Source organism: Cebus imitator, unplaced genomic scaffold (assembly GCF_001604975.1).
Source record: "Cebus imitator isolate Cc_AM_T3 unplaced genomic scaffold, Cebus_imitator-1.0 Scaffold54, whole genome shotgun sequence".
Lineage (NCBI taxonomy): Eukaryota > Metazoa > Chordata > Mammalia > Primates > Cebidae > Cebus > Cebus imitator.
Genome location: NW_016107369.1, coordinates 4,854,412 through 4,860,292, shown reverse-complemented (window position 1 = coordinate 4,860,292; position 5,881 = coordinate 4,854,412). Strand labels below are relative to the sequence as shown.

At 43.6% G+C, this 5,881-nt stretch overlaps 1 pseudogene; it reads left to right on the top strand.

The window, feature by feature from the left end:
- The first annotated feature begins 84 nt into the window (after window positions 1-84).
- Window positions 85-4,600, top strand: LOC108304373 (annotated as a pseudogene).
- Window positions 4,601-5,881: the final 1,281 nt, after the last annotated feature.

The window sequence follows — 5,881 nt, the reverse complement described above, 5'->3', positions numbered from 1 at the left end:
AAGAAGAAGAAGAAGTAGTACACCAGCGTTGCCAGAGAGCAAGCGGGAGGGTCTTCAGCTACAGGAATGCAGCGCGGCAGAGCAATGCCCAAATCAAAGGAACTTGTTTCTTCAAGCTCTTCTGGCAGCAGTTCTGACAGTGACGTTGTCCAAAAGTTAAAGAGGAAAAAGCAGGTTGCTCCAGAAAAACCTGTAAAGAAGCAAAAAACTGGTGAAACTTGAAAAGCTCTGTCATTTTTGAAAGAGAACAGCAGCAACAGCAGCAACAGCAGCAGCAGCAGAGATTATAACATGTTTCCGATTAGGAAAATGAGGTACATTATTGTTTGGGATTTTTTTTTTTTTTTTGGAGACAGAGTCTCGCCCTGTCACCCAGGCTGGAGTGCAATGGCATGATCTTGGCTCACTGCAACCTCCACTTCCCCGGTTCAAGAGATTCTCCTGCCTCAGCCTCCCGAGTAGCTGGGACTGCAGGCACTTGCCACCATGCACGGCTAATTTTTGTCTTTTAGGTAGAGATGGGATTTCACCATGTTGGCCAAGCTGGTCTTGAACTTCTGACCTCAAGTGATCTGCCTGCCTTGGCCTCCCAAAGTGCTAGGATTACAGGCATGAGCCACTGCACCCGGCCAGTGTTTGGGATTTTAAGAGGTAATTTATATTAGATAATATTGGATGGATCCAGAAGGTAAAATAAAACCGGGAAGAGAAGGTATTTTTTTAAATCTGGAGCAATGGAGCCAGCTGAAGGGACAGATTTTTAAAAATTTAAATCTCCATCTCCCAGGATCAGGTGACCCACCTCAGCCTCCCTAGTAGCTGGGACTATAGGTGTCAGTGCCATACAGCTAATTAAAAATGTTTTATTTATTTAGCCGGGTAAGGTGGCTCATGCCTATAATCCCAGCCCTTTGAGAAGCCGAGGGGGTCTGATCATGAGGTCAAGAGATTGAGACCATCCTGGCCAACATGGTGAAACCCCGTCTCTACCAAAAATACAAAAATTAGCTGGGCATGGTGGCATGCGCCTAAAGTCCCAGCTACTTGGGAGGCTGAGGCAGAAGAATCGCTTGAACCAGGGAAGTGGAAGTTGCAGTGAGCTGAGATCACGCCACTGCACTCCAGGCTGGTGACAAAGCGAGACTACGTCTCAAAAAGAAAAAAAAAAATTTGTTTTTTGTAGAGATGGCAGAGGTGGGGGGAGGTGTCTCGCTGTGTTACCCAAACTATTCTTGAATTCCTAGGCTCAAGTGATTCTCCACCTTGGCCTCCCAAAGTGCCAGGATTACAGGTGTGAGCCACTGCACGTGGCCAGGAACAGATTTCTGATATGGATGATGCAGTTAAGAAAACGGTGAAATCCAAGCCATATAAAACACATACTGTTGTAGTTGTAGTTGGTTTTTGTTTTGAGGCAGGGGCTTGCTCTGTGGTCCAGGTGGAGTGCATTGGGATAATCACGGCTTACTGTAGTGGCCAACTTCTCCCCCTCAATCTCCTGCGTAGCTGAGACTACAGGTGTGCACCAACATGCCCAGCTAATTTTTAAATTATTTGTACAGATGAGGTCTCACTATGTTGCCCAGGCTGGTCTAGAACTGCTGAGCTCAAGCAAGGCTTCTGCCTTAGCCTCCCAAAGTGCTAGGATTATAGGAGTGAGCCACTGCTACTAGCCTCTAGTTGGTTTTTGTTTGTTTGTTTGAGACGAAGTCTCCCTCTGTCACCCAGTCTGGAGTGCAGTAAGAGGATCTTGGCTCACTGCAACCTCTACCTCCTGCGTTGAAGCGATTCTTCTGCCTCAGCCTCCCAAGTAGCTGGGACAATGGGCAAGCACCACCACGCCCAGCTAATTTTTGTATTTTTAGTAGAGACGGAGTTTCACCATATTGGCCAGGCAAGTCTCAAACTCCTGACTTCATGATCTGCCCACCTCCGCCTCCCGAAGTGCTGGGATTATAGGCACGAGCCACCACAACTGAACTGGTGCTCTAGTTGTTTTAATCTGTCTTTTTACATTAGCTTTTGTTTTCTAAGTTGTTCTCCAAACTACTGTATGTTTGGATTGCAGAACAACTTGTAAAATGAATACTTGTTTTAATTGTGCATTATTTTAAATGTTCTAAGTAAAGCTAATTGTCTACTTTACAAGGAGGATTGCTCTGTGCCCAGCGCCTAGTATACAATAAAATCAAGTAATACAATCTTAACTGTTGTGCCGCTCCCCGCCCCACTTTTTTTTTTTTTCAACAGAGTTTTACTTTTGTTGTCCATGCTGGATCTCGGCTCACTGCAACCCCTGCCTCCTGGGTTCAACTGATTCTCCTGCCTCCGCCTCCCAAGAAACTGGGATTACAGGTACCTGCCACCACACCTGGCTTATTTTTTGTATTTTTAGTAGAGAATGGGTTTCACCATGTTGGCCAGGCTGGTCTCGAACTCCTGACCTCAGTTGATCCAACCGCCTCCGCCTCCCAAAGTACTGGGATCACAGGTGTGAGCCACCACACCTGGCCCTGTTGTGACCTTTTTTGATCATGAGAGTTGGTACTGTTTAAGGCTTTTTTTTATATATAGTTTTTTTTTTTAGATCTTTTATATACATCTTTTAGTTTCAATTCAGCTTTTAGAATAAAAAGGATTATATTGCATTGAACAAAAAATGTATTACACCAATACTAACTTGATGTAAAATGTGATCTCAACTATGAACATAAATATAGAATTGCTTCTTGGCCTTTTGGCTAAGATCAAGTGAAAATAAATATAGATGTAAATATTTGTATAGAAAAAATCAAAATGAAGCATAGCAGAAGGCCATATAGCATATTAGCTGTTAACATTTGCGTTTATATTTCAGAGTTATCTTTTGGATAATATCCAATTTTTTTCTTTTGAGATGGAGTCTTGCTCTGTCCCCCAGGCTGGAGTGCAGTGACACCATCTTAGTTCACTGCAACCTCCACCTCCTGGGTTCAAGTGATTCTCCTACCTCAGCCTTCCAAGTAGCTGGTACTACAGGCACACGCCACCACGCCCAGCTAATTTTTGTATTTTTCGTAGAGATGGGTTTCATCATATTGGCCAGGCTGGTCTTGAACTCCTGACCTTGTAATCTGCCTGCCTCATCCTCCCAAAGGGCTGAGATTACAGGCGTGAGCCACCTTGCCCACCCTAATATCCAATTTTTTAATCTTAAAGTGGAGACAGTGAGAAACTAATAAAACAAGGAAAAATTTTAGGCCAGGCACAGTGGCTCACGCCTGTAATCTCAACACTTTTGGAGGCTGAGGAGGGCGGATCACCTGAGGTCAGGAGTTCGAGACCAGCCTGGTCAACAAGGTGAAACCCCATCTCAACTAAAAATAAAAAAATTGGCCAGGCGTGGTGGTGGGTGACTGCAACTCCAGCCATTTGAGAAGCTGAGGCAGGAGAATCACTTGAACCCATGAGGTTTCAGTGAGCTGAAATGGTGCCACTGCACTCCAGCCTGAGTAACAGAGTGAGGCTGTATTTCTAAAAAAAAAAAAAATTTAAATTTTTTCATTAAAAATTCCTTTTTTCTTTTTTTTGGAACACAAAGTAGTATTCCAAAAAAACATTTTTTTTTTTTTTAAAGAATTCCTGGCTGGCTGTGGTGGTTCATGCCTCTAATCCTAGTACTTTGGGAGGCTGAGGTGGGCAAATCACATGAGGTTAGGAGTTGGAGACCGTCTGGCCAGCATGGTGAAACCATGTTCTACTAAAAATACAAAAAAATTAACTGGGCGTGGTGGTGTGAGACTGTATTCCCGGCTACTTGGGAGGCTAAGGCAGGAGAACTGCTTGAATCTGGGAGGTGGAGGTTGCAGTGAGCTGAGATTGCACCATTACACTCCAGCCTGGGTGACAGGCTGAGACTCCATCTCAAAAGAGAGAGAAAAAAATAATAATTCCTTAATATAAAAATATCCTAGTCAGTTGCAGTGGTTCACACCTATAGTCCCAGCACTTTGAGAGGCGGAGGTGGGTGGATCACCTGAGATCAGGAGTTCAAGACCAGCCTAGCCAAGATGGTGAAACCCTAGCTCTACTAAAAATACAAAAATTAGTTGGGCTTGGTGGTGGGCACCTGTAATCCCAGCTACTTGGGAGGCTGAGGCAGAGAATTGCTTGAACCCAGAGGCAGAGGTTGCAGTGAGCAGAGATCACACCATTTGCACTCCAGCCTGGGTAACAGAGTGAGACTTCATCTAAAAAAAAAAAAAACTATCTATCTATCTAATGTTCACATTTCTAATTAGCTCATAACTGATAGATGTTTTCTGTTTTTGTTTTATAGGTTTCTTTCTTTCTTTCTTTCTTTCTTTCTTTCTTTCTTTCTTTCTTTCTTTCTTTCTTTTTTTAATTTTAAGATGGGGGTTTCGCCATGTTGGTCAGGCTGGTCTTGAACTTTCGACGTCAGGTGATCCGCCCACCTCTGCCTCCCAGAGTGCTGGGATTACAGGCGTGAGCTACCATGCCCAGCCTGTTTTATAGGTTTTTAAAAAATGTTATGTCTGTTTTAAAAATGTGTCTGTTGTGTTCACACTTCTGTGTCCTCGTTTTCCAGAAGCACTTATAACAGCACAATAGCTGTTCGTTAAACAAAGATGAACAAGACAATCCCTAACCTCAAAAAACACACAGTGAGGCTAGGGCTCACTGCAGCCTCAATGGAGGTTAAGGCAGGAGGATTGCTTGAGCCCAGGAGTTTGAGGCTGCATTGAGCTATGATCATACCACTGCACTCCAGCCTGGGCAACACAGCAAGACCTTGTTTCCAAAAGTAAATAAATACATAACTAAATGAAAATAAAAATTAAAAACCACAGATCTTCTCATGAGACCTGGTTGTCTACAAAAAAAATAAATAATAATAAAAAATAAATAAAATAAAAACCACAGGTCACTTGTCTCTCCGCTTATACAGTTTCTAAAGGGACTGAACTTCCCCTTGTTTCAGCTACTGCAGTCCTGTGCTACTTCCTGTCTCCTATACATAGATAAAGGGAAGACAAATTGATGTTTTTTTAAAAAAGGAAAATTATTTGGTAATAACTATCAAATTTTAGATGATGCGGTAGTTTCACTTCCAAGAATTCTCTTATAAATATATTTACTCAAAAGGACAAAGGGTTAATCACGAGGATGTTTCTACAGCATGGAAGATAATAGCAAAATCCTAGAAGCAACCAGAATGCTTATCAAAGGAGAAGCAGTTTGCTGGACCTGGTGGCTCACGCCTGTAATGTCAGCACTTTGGGAGACGGAGGCAGGTGGATCACCTGAAAGGAGCTCGAGATCAGCCTGGCCAACATGGTGAAACCCTGTCTCTACTAAAAATACCAAAAATTAGCTAAGCATAGTGGTGGGTGTCTGTAATCTCAGCTACTCAGAAGGCTGAGACAAGAGAATCACTTGAACCGGGGAGGTGGAAGTTGTGGTGAGCTGAGATCGTGCCATTGCACTCCAGCCTGGGCAATGAGAGTGAAACTCTGTATCAGAAAAAAAAAAGGATGAGCAGTAAAGCAAAATATGACACCCTCACTTTGTAGAATATTTCGCAGCTATAAATAAGAAGGAGCTGGCTGGGCACGGTGGCTCATGCTTGTAATCCCAGCACTTCGGGAGGCTGAGGCAGGAGGATCACCTGAGGTCGGGAGTTTGAGACTAGCCTGAGCAACATGGAGAAACCCCATCTCTACTAAAAATACAAAATAAACTGGGCATGGTGGTGCATGCTTGTAATTCCAGCTACTCAGGAGGCTGAGGCAGGAAAATCACTTGAACCTGGGAGGCAGAAGTTTCAGTGAGCTGAGATTGCGCCATTATGCCTGGGCCACAAGAGCGAAAACTCTGTTTC